The 11,126-nt window shown below is 46.6% G+C and overlaps 1 long non-coding RNA gene across 1 annotated transcript; it reads right to left on the reverse strand.

Annotated features, from left to right (window-relative positions):
- Positions 1-1,031: 1,031 nt before the first annotated feature.
- LOC123021290 lies at positions 1,032-6,839 on the reverse strand. Its single transcript, XR_006414297.1, has 2 exons — positions 6,769-6,839; positions 1,032-1,296 (listed from the first exon to the last, which is right to left on the reverse strand). It is a non-coding gene; the product is annotated as an uncharacterized LOC123021290 (long non-coding RNA).
- Between the last annotated feature and the right edge of the window lie 4,287 nt (positions 6,840-11,126).

Here is an 11,126-nt window from a genome sequence, read left to right on the forward strand (position 1 = left end):
TGAAACAATCCAGGTGGGTGTCTGATCTGGTTTCTTTTCTGAATGCAGGCAAAATTCTGCCTTCCTAGTTGTGGATATCTGATTTTTTTTTCCATATCACCAACTTGGAGATTTAGGCTGGATAAGCTGGGCTAGCAGAAGTAGCCTTCCCTGCCCCTTCTTTCCCATGGAAGTTCTTTGAGTCCCCTTAAAAAGTGAGGGAGCCAGAAGACAGAGCAGCATGGAGAGAGATGTGAGAAGGAGAGAGCATTCCAAAAGCAGGCAAAAGGCCCTTTTGCAAGCAGAGCCCACCTTCTTGCGGAAGGTCCCCCTCTCTCCTGCAAGACAGGTCCTAGACCCAGCCCTGAGAGCCAGTGTGGTGTAGTGGTCTGACTCTGGGCCAGTCACAGACTCTCAGCCCAACCTACCTCACAGGGTTGTTGTTGTGGGGATAAGATGGAGGAGGAGAATGATGTAAGCTGCCTTGAGCCCTTTGAAGGAAAAAGGCAGGCTATAAATCGAAAAATAAATAAATAAATAAATAAATAAATACACCCTGAGTATTTCACCTTTGCAGTTCAGGTTGCAGAGTAAGACAGGTAATCCTTGAGAGCGCGTGCACACACACTGAGGGTAGACATTCAGAACTAAAATATTTGGACCATCTACTCTCTGGTGGTGGTGTTTTTCCCCCATATGGACTAGCTGACAGCAGCCATTTCTTTTCTTTGCTCTTGCCATTGTAAAAACTCTTTCTATTCCCTAATTAACCACAAAGGAACTCCACTCTCTCCAAAAGCAACTGCTAACCTTTTGACTGGCCTGGCTCTTTTACCTTCAACAGCAGCTGGATCTATAGAAATCACAACACTGAAGCTTTCCCTGTACCTTGTTACATGCCAAGGAAATCTCCACCTACTGTATTTCCTCATGGTTAATGGCTGCTAAAAATAGAAGATAAGGAATGAACACACACATGGCATTTTCCAGAAAATTAAGGTTCATGCATTAAGGGCACTATTCTATGCAAGTTCAGAGAAAGAAAAGGCTTGTGACTCCCAGAATGATCCAATCAAGCTGGGACGCTGTCAGAGTGTATTTGATTGCTCCTTTCGTACACACTTTGCTACCACGCAGTCATAGCAGAAGGAGGAGTAAGTGAAACTTTAACAAGGCTGAGTTTTCTGATATCAAATGATTTGTTGTGTTAAGGACATGGGATCACACATTCCCGCTTCAGGTTTCCTCTGGTCTCCTTCCCCTGGCCGACACGTGACATCAGTCATACAGATGATACTAACACTCTCTCTAACATTTCTGAAAAAGAAGAAATAGATTATTTCCATGTTTGTAGCACACAGAAGTCATTGGTTGAGCCTTGTGGATTCTAAGAACTGAACGCATTTCTGCATAGTTCAACTTGGACATGACCTTAATTCCCATGAGAATTGCTGAAAGCTTGTATTTGCAAAAAAAAAAAAAAAAAAACCAAAACAACCCTCTGATGTTTTATTTTTAAGCTGCCCTGTCCACTGTTATTGGCAGTGCAGTGAAAAATGTGTCCAAACTTTTCAGCTCCCTCAACTGAAACACGTCCTCTTTAATAAAATACTATTCACTTTCCCAACAGACATGCAACCAGTATCCAGCACAAGTACAGGATCCCTGTACACTGAAGCACATAAACATGAATGAAAAGAAGATTTATTTGCAGAAGCAGGAATGATGCATTTACTCTGGTCCAAGACCTTCAGCTTCAAAACTAGGTTTGCTGCCTTCTGATGGGTGAAGTAACCCTTGTAAAAGCGTGGGCAGGTTTGTACTCATTTCCGCTCCATCTGCCATAGCTTATTGTATTGTCTAAACCCAGACAACAAAATAAGCCATGGAGTGGCAGAAAAGCTTGACCCTCAAGCTGAGGGACTAGCAAGTTATCATCTTTCCCAGGTGCTTCCAACTACCAAAGTTCTTCTTCCCTCCCTGATCACAGAGGAAAACTTGGAGAAACCCCTCTGTGGGCGGCAGGCCCGAGCCTTTTGATTACAGGCTTCATGCCCTCTCCCTAGGTTTTTCTCACTTCTTGAGGTGCTACCCACTTGTGGCAAAACTAAGGGGACAATTGGGTCTTCCTAGTACCCCCAAAATCCTTGGAGATGCTGTTCAGAGGGGGAAGAGAATTTAGGGGATACCCCTAAACCATTCCTCGTTTTACAGGTTCTTGGGTTTTCTCCAGGAGTCCCTTATGCCCCTGCACTATCTACACTTGAAGCGAGGGCAGCCCAGGGCTACCCAAGCACCTCCAAGAACTCTGAGGATTTAGCAGCAAATAATGCTTTTCACACCCCACCTTTAAAAGAAGTTACAAAATAATTAGCGGTGGGCTACAATTTCGAATTCTGGCCAAGGCACTGTGTCCATGCGGTTAAGTGTGCATGCCAAATTGCAGCCTTGTAATCCATCGCTAACTATTTTTCCAGATTTTTTTTGAAGTTGGCACGTATGGAAAGCACCATTTGCGGGAGACTCGGTGGGGTTTGCGTGGTCCGAGGCTGCCTTCATTTGCCCCAAAGGCACCTTTTCAACAGTCCAGTGCGAAAAGGCTTGCTGCAGCTCAGGGGACATCTCAGTGCTGCTGCAGCATCCCCTGGGTACTGCAGGAGGACGAAGGGAGGCAAAGGAGGGAGAAGGCTCACAAGCCCTGCTGTGGCTGGCCGGCCGCAAGCCGCAGAGGAACTTCATCCACATTGTAAGGTTAAAGTTCCCAAGGTGTTCAGCATGTTGTGCAAACCCAGCCATATTCCCCAAGCTGTGCATCCAGTGCACTTTGAGCAGGGCCTTCAAAGCTTGTTGAATAAAAGATACATATAAAAACAAGTCCAGGAATAAGATGTATCTACTTGTTTGGAGTTTGGTTCCATTCCCCCTGAAATGGGTGCAGAACCTCAGGTCCAAGACCAAATTCAGCCTTCTCGCGGGTTCAGTCCCAGAGAGTCACCCCCAGCCCAAGAGCTGGGTGGCTTCCTAGCCTTTGCACCATATTTCACTTTTTCAAAGGTTGAAATGCCTCCTATGGCTTAGTTAGAGGCAGGAAATGCTTTAAGCAAAAGCTGGCTTGTGTGTGTGTGTGTTAGCCCCACCCCTCTGGTTTTAACCTCCCTCTATAGCTTCTCTGAAAAGGAATCAGGCCCTCCTCGGGCTGCAAGAATTTCAACACCTCTGCCTTAGTGATTGCAGGGCTAAAGCAACCAGTTCCTGGAGGTTATGTCAGATTGAATGAACAAGCTGCCAGACACTTATGAAACCATCTGGCTTGCAGATGGACTATGTCACCGGGTGCCATCAGGACACGATTTGGGCACAAAAGTCTAGGGCCTTGCCCAGCAGAATGAGTAGGAGGGTGCCAAATAAGGCAGAGCTGCCATGTCACTCTTTGAAGCAAGCGAAGTGATGTGCATTGCCAGCTAAACAGGGGCATAAAAACCATTAAGACCAAATTACAACACTGTGCTATTGACAGGGATTTGCAAGGAATCGGTATTGTGTGGGGAATCCACAGGATTCCCTGGTTTTGGCTTTCCAGATTCTAGTCCGCTTTGCAGCAGCCCAGAACCTAAGTTCCTGGCATGCGAGCCCAGGGTCTGTGGGGGACTCCGCAGGAGCTGGACCCATGTGGCGTTCTTCTCTGCTCGCCACTGCTGCTGGCAGCAGTGGATGGGGAAGAAGGTTGCCTGGTCACTGCACCCCTTTCCTGCTTGCATGCCACCACTGGTGGCCACAACAAGCCGGGAAGAAGGTTGGCTGCTGGGAATGGTGGCTGGGGAAGGTTGTCAGCTGCGCCATCAGGGGTCTGCAAGCATTCACAGACTCTTGGATCACTTTGTAGGACCAGGCTGAGCACGAGAGGAAATCCACTGATTCTGGAATGACCAGTTCCAACAGGGCCCATTCCAACCCTAGCTAGAGGCCCTGCATATGAGATAGTGTGACCACTACCAGATCAAGATGTGGGGAAGGTCGGGGTGGGCTACTTGTAGCTCTCCAGATGTCTTCATTTATTTTCTCTAAATCCTGGCTTATTTTCCTGCAAGGAACCCAAGGCATCTTACATAATCCCACTCTCCATTTGATCCACACAACATTTCTGTGAGGTAGATTAGGCAAGGTTAGGCTGAGGGTCAGTAACTGGCCCAAAGTCACCCAGTGGGTTTCTTGGATGAATGAAGATGAGAACCCAGATCTCCTGAGTTCCAGTCCAGCCCTCTAACCACGATGCAATGCATGTTTTTGGTTTTGAATGATGGCTCTCCTCATCCCTTGCCACTGTCTAGCCAGATGTTCCGGCCCACAAGTTGCCCAACCCCAGGTGTAGCTAATATTGGTGGGGGGGGGGTTGAAAAAAGAGTGTGGGGGATTTTTTTGTTTTGTTTTGAAGAAGGCATAATTTTGTAGCTGGAAATTCTAAGCAGATAAATGGAGTGAAACCTATGCAAATGGAAACTGCTGCCAGGTAACTCAAGAAGCCTCACTAGTTTTGGCTAACAGTGACAGAGATAGAACAAGCCGGTGTTGTCCCACCTATCAGTCCAGGCTAGGAAAACATCAGGAGGGCGAGCAGATCTGCAGGGCAGTGAGTGTCATTTGGCCACAAGCCAGCAGTGGATTGAATCATCGTATCACAGATATTACAAAGCAGAAGCCGGTAGCCTCCTCTTACCACTCTCAGCCTAAAAGCAAAAAGTGCATAGGCGAAGGAAGGAGCCACGATCTTCCTTTTTTATAGACCTCTCAAGGGTACTAGGAAGGAGTAGGATTTCTAGCGCCCATCAAGGCTTACGTGCATGTGTGGTGGGGGCATTTTCTTCAATCACTTTTTCACTGTGTCCTCATCACCAAATCATTTCTAGCGATGTCTGAAACAAGTAAAAACTAAGAGCGACGCTCACGCAAGTTCCTCTTTCAATGGGAAGTCTCTTGTGCTCCTCCTAACATCTGAAACTCATGCAACAGCAGGCCAGACTAGGCATGAGTCAATGGCGGCAGCGGCGGCAGCAAATTTGGGTGCCCAGACTGAATAACTACTGAATCCCTACCAAGCAGCATTAGGGGAAAAAAACTTAAACTGCAATGTGGAACTTGCTGAGTTTCACCACCAGCATCCATTTGAACCCTGTTTTTCTCCCCGTTGGTATCATGACCAAATGTTACTCATCATATGATGGAAAAATGGCTTTTAAATAGCTGTTTTGGGGGTGAGATTCCACACAGGGGAAAGGTTCTTGGATGCCCAACCTACTTTTAAAATCTTACACATGTTTCCAGTTGGGTTATGCTAGGGTTCCTGCCAGATGGGTCAGACTACAACTCCTAGCATGTCCAGGTTAAAGCATGCTAGGAATTATGGTCTACTGTGGAAGGCACCAGGTTGAGGAAGACTGCGCTGTGCTATATCACATCTCTCTCTGCCATGAGTTAGCTAATTTCTAAGGGCTATTTCACATCCTACATTTTTAGGAGTACGTCTAAGATATTGTAAGTTTACACTCAAAATGAGAAGTCACAAATGGGACAAACACATGTTTGCCAAACCAGGTGCCAGGAAGGTACACTCACCCCAGAAGTGTGATTGGCTGCCACTCGCTGTGACATCCCTCCCAGGGCAGGACTTTGTGGTCAAGGACTAGGTCCTACTCTGGAGCAGGAGGGCCCCCAAATCCAGAAGGGCTTATGTATTACTCTTTTAAATGAGTGGAAGAATATTCCTTATACCCTAAAGAGTACCACTCCCACCATAAAAGCCTTAAGTCCAGAGTCTAAAATTACCTACATGCGCCTCTGGGTGTACATTTAATGGCAAATCTGAGCTTGTCTCTGACTCATATGCTAAATTATCCTTAAGCTGTTTGTCAGAGATATGATAATCATGTACAAAGGTGAGCAAGTTCTTTTAACTTTATATTATATTGCATTTATATTGCACCTTTTTTCTCGTGAGAAACCCAAGGTGATTACATAATCCATTTAGCTTTACAACAACCCTGTGAGGTAGGCTGGGCTGAGAGTCTGTGACGGGCTCAGAGTCATCCAGTGCACTTCATGACTGAGTGGGGATTAGAACCCAGATCTCCTGGGTCCCTAGTCCAGCACTCTAACCACCCCACCCCACCGCACCGCACCACACCTGCTCTCCCCTTACATGACTTTGGTAGCCACGTAAGGAATCGTGGCAGCTACAGCTGGCCCTTCTGAGGAAGCGGAAGCAGCTGCCAAAATTCTGCCTAACTCCAACCCTGTATTAAAGGCACCTGGCAGAGCCTCCTCTTCCTTCATATCTGGTTATGCCACCTTGGTCAGACACGTTAAATGCCATTGTGTATCCCTTGGGGGAGGAAAAGCCATTCTTGCAATGGACTGTTTGAGGTTTTTCTTTTTGCAATGGACTGATGAGCCACTTGGAAATGCATAGAATGTAACTGTGTTTAGGGCCATCTGGCATGTTACATTTTGTACCGGGGAACCTTTTTCTGATGGATAGTGTTGCGTGTCAAAAATACATGTGTGCAATCCTACACGTGCAATAGTATGAATGCCATAGTATGATTGTGTGCAATTTATGGCTTTAGCCAACAAAACTCCTCTGGCAGAGTGATATTCCTTTTGGGGTTCTTTAGGTCTCCCCTATTCAATGCCAAGGATCTACACAGGTACACAGTGCAGAAAGTTGTCTCACAGGCACCACTGTATGCTGGGCTGGAGACTGATGAGAGTCATCAGAAAGGAAGTTAAACTTACCTGCACTCTTGTGCCTTTGCCAAGACCTCCAGCAGGGTTAAAAAGACAGGGAGTTTCCACATTCCTAGTCTCTAGCAAGACATGTGTGGGTGGCAAGGCAGGCCTCTGATATGAGCTGTTCATTCAGGGATGGGCATGTGAGCGAGCTGATAAGATGCAGAGGGAGGGAGGATCGGCACAAATCTTCACGTGTTTACAAAGAATTTCAGCCCAGTGAGCTCAATGGATCTAATGTTAAATGTGCGACTCACTTTCATATCCCAGAGGTTTTTCCCCCCTCAAGCCACTATGAGGGCTCCAGTTCTGGACTGGGCCTGTGGTAGAAGAATTAATCTTTTTCTTAACACAGCATTTTACCAAAAAGAATGCCAACCAGGTCCCCTTATTGCCATGGGGAAAACTTGAACATGGGCACAAGTTCTTTTCATGAGGAAACAGCAGCTTTAAACAGATATTTTTGCTGGGGGAAAAAATGGTACAGGAGAAAGATAAAAAGAAAATGCTCACCTCTACCTGGGCATTCAGACTTTTCCCACAGAGCTGATTTTTGTCTGGGGAAACAAAAGATATTCAAATAGGATCACACATGTAACATCTTATGTAATCCAGCTCCTCTTTATTTTAGTAAGCTGACATCACTTTGAAGCCTCAGACTGCCTCTGCAGTCTAGCAGGGACAGGTGCCTGCTTTTAAACCAGCTCTGCTGTATCATCCTTTTTAAATCACTGCAAGCTCCTGTGCCTTTACAGCAGCCAAAGGTATACAGGCAAGGCAAGGCACCTCCATCCCAAGAAAACCTTCCCCTACTTACAGTGTAATCCTATAGTGCAGCCCACTCAGAAGGAAGTTCCATTCTGCTCTGCAGCGTTAATTCCCAGCGCAGCATGTATAAGCATTGCAGCCTTGATTCTGAATGCTGGGATGCTGCTCAGACCATAGAAGCAAGACCAAGAACAACCACCTCCACAAGTGCCATTTACCTTGTCAACATTGTTACCTTGTCATTTGATGACAACAAGGCTCATGGACACACCTGACCAGCTGATCAAGCTCCTGCTCTTCTTAGGCTGAAGCTGGTTCCTATCAGGAACTGACTAGGTCAAATATCATAAAAAAGAGTCGGTTTTGCCTCTATAGTTGGGTATGCCTGATTCAGGATGTATCACCAGTTTCCCAACATGCTGTGAAATTCAGTGGGATGGATCCAGACCTTAGACCTGCTGACATAGATGGGACTTATTTGACCAGCTGAAAAGTCTCTGGTTAAGAAATCTAAGCAAATTTAGAACGACTTTGCAAAGAAGCAGGAAAAAAGAAGCATTGACAGTCCACATAGGAAAATGCCTCCTGAGAGCAAAGAAGAAAGCACATTGAAGGCCCTTTATGGAATGTTTGAGTTTGTTACACAATACAAATGATTTTCCAACTGACCAGAAAAATATGGGGTGACCTGCTCTGAAAGGCATATTAACTGCAAGCAGTGGAAAGGAGGATGCCAAAAATCCATCATTAAAATGGATTTGGAGAAATCTGCTGTAATAGGTCAGCAGTCAAGCTGACTGGTTGTGCTTTCAAAATTCTCCTCCACTTTAGGAGTAGAAAGCTGTAAAAGTACTTTTAAAAAAAGAGTCAAACAGTTCATACAACACCCTTCCCTAATACGGTATCCTGTAGGTATGCTGGACTGCAGCTTCCATATCCCCAGCCAGCATGGCCAAGGTGGCATGGACTTGATCCGACTGCTTAACAACCACCCGATATGGAGTAATCGGCAGGCAGCTTCTAGATGTGGAGGTCAATCTGTCTTGCCATCTAATTGCCCTGCCTCAAGTCTCTGAGGCACCATTGCGAGGGATGGATCGAAAGCAGGGCTCTCAAATCATTTAGCAGCTGCTTCTCACCAAACCCTTTCAATAACGCTCAGAGATGTGGGTTTTGGTGCCACCTGCCCTTGCTCTTCTGGTTGGTGACTCACTGGGGAATGGGAGGCACTGCCACAAGCGGCAACCCCTTGCTTTCAAATGAAGTCCAAAAATATCTGGCGGGATGCTGAGCAGCTGCATTGCAACTGGAGGACTTCTACGTATATGCTGGCAAGCTCCACCTTATAGCAAGGTCAGCCTTCACCAGCCCAACACCTCCAGATGTGTTGGGCTGCAATTCCAAACCACCCCAACCAGTGCTGTTTAGGGGAAATGGGAGTCGCAGTGTAACACATCTCGAGGGGCACTGGGCTGGGGCTGGGGAAGAAGATGGCATTTTTGTATTTTGACCCTGTCCCTTTGCATTGCATCCCCTCTCCAGTACAACCCCCTGAAGTGTCTCTGAAATTGAATTTGGCCTTTGGGTGGAAAGAGGTTCCTGACCCCTGATGACACTCTGCTTGCAGGCCTGCAATAAAGCAAGATTTTCAAAGATGCTGCAAGACTTCGGCGCTTCCCAGTCCAAAGACCTGAGTTCTGCAGGGCAGCTTCAACCTCACTGCTTAAAATTGGGAACTGATGATACAGTTAAGCAGGGAGAAAACTACCAGCTGCCATTTCCCTACTTGGCCTTCAGAAAATATATTTGAAACTTGCACTGAAGTCTTTATTACTCAGATGAAACATAAGGCTATAGTGACGCCTGGATGAGCTGACACTGGCTGCATGCATACACCCTGGTCTGTAGCAATAAGCAGAGAGATTAGTGAAACCAGTAACATCTAATTTCTAACTTCAAAGAGAGAGAGAGTGAGCATGGATGATTGCTTTGATAACAGGAGTTGTTTCTTTAGAAACTAGACTTTGGCCTCCTGCCTTTCCCTTGGTTTGTAAACAAAGACATTCCTATGGCTCCCTCTCAAACAATTACTCCCTTTCTTTAGAGTGGAAAGGAGGAGACCAGTACTGAAAGAGAAGCCAAGCAATTTCTGCCTTGCCCCTGTAGGAATACAGTATGTGAATACTACCATGGAGAGTAAGACAACCATCGCTAGTATGCTGCAGCTCATGAAAGATCGGTAGGAGCCCATTTTAAGGCCTATTCCCTGGTACTGATCCAGTGCAGTAGGTGTTATTTTCTGCCACTGCTGCATTGGTGCAGCATCACCCACCTGAACTGCTTCCACCTAAAAAGGAGCTGCTACAATCTGCCCCCAGGAACGAGGGCTCTGCAAACTTCTGCTGTGAGTGCCTTTCTGACTCTGGCTCCGCATGCGATGGTGTTTGACGCAGCTGCTTGTCCAGCTTCAGCAGACACGTTTTGCCTCGTTCAGCCAGAGCGTTGGGGCAGCCCCCTTGTTTGTCGGTCCCTGGCCGTACTGGCTTGTCAAAGCCCTGTCCTGTGATCCATGATCCAGTAACCTTTCGCCGGGATTCCTGTAATGTGCTCTACATGAGGCTGCCTTGAAAGTGGCCAGAAACTCCAGCTGGCTCAGAACAGGGCAGCACCGCTGATAAGGAGGGCTGGCCCACGAAATTACATCATTGTTTTCTTTTCAGCACCAGGTGAAAACCTTTTTATTTACAAGATGTTTTGAAGGACCACTTGTTTTAATATGGTTTTTAGCTGAACAGCTGTGCTGTATATTAACTTTATTCAATCACTATGAGTTGAGAAATTTTGTGTGTTTGATTTTTTGTTGATTTAATGGTAGAAAGTGAAGAGGAACTAAAGAGCCTCTTGATGCGGGTGAAAGAGGAGAGCGCAAAAGTTGGCTTGAAATTCAACATCAAGAAAACTAAGATCATGACATCCGGTCCTATCACTTCCTGGCAAATAGAAGGGGAAGAAAAGGAGGTAGTGACAGATTTTATTTTCCTGGACTCCAACATCACCGCAGATGGGGACTGCAGTCAAGAAATTAAAAGATGCTTGCTCCTTGGGAGGAAAGCTATGGCTAACCTAGACAGCATACTAAAAAGCAGGGATATCACCCTGCCGACAAAAGTGCATATAGTCAAGGCTATGGTTTCCCAGTTGCAATGTATGGCTGTGAAAGCTGGAACATAAGGAAGGTTGAGCACTGAAGAAGTGAGGCCTTTGAATTGTGGTGCTGGAGAAGACTCCTGCAAGTCCCTTGGACCGCAAGGCAATCAAACCGGTCAGTGCTAGAGATCAACCCTGACTGCTCTTTAGAAGACCAGATCCTGAAGATGAAACTCAAATACTTTGGCCACCTAATGAGAAGGAAGGACTCCCTGGAGAAGAGCCTAATGCTGGGAATAATTGAGGGCAAAAGGAGAAGGGGACGGCAGAGGGTGGCTAGATGGAGTCACTGAAGCAGTCGGTGGGGGATGGTGGAGCATAGGAGAGCCTGGAGCCGCGGTCTCAAACTTGTGGCTCGGGGCCACTTGCCGGGATGGGCGGGGCCTGGG

This window comes from Varanus komodoensis, unplaced genomic scaffold, assembly GCF_004798865.1.
Source record: "Varanus komodoensis strain SLA01 unplaced genomic scaffold, ASM479886v1 scaffold16, whole genome shotgun sequence".
NCBI classification, from domain to species: Eukaryota; Metazoa; Chordata; class Lepidosauria; order Squamata; family Varanidae; genus Varanus; species Varanus komodoensis.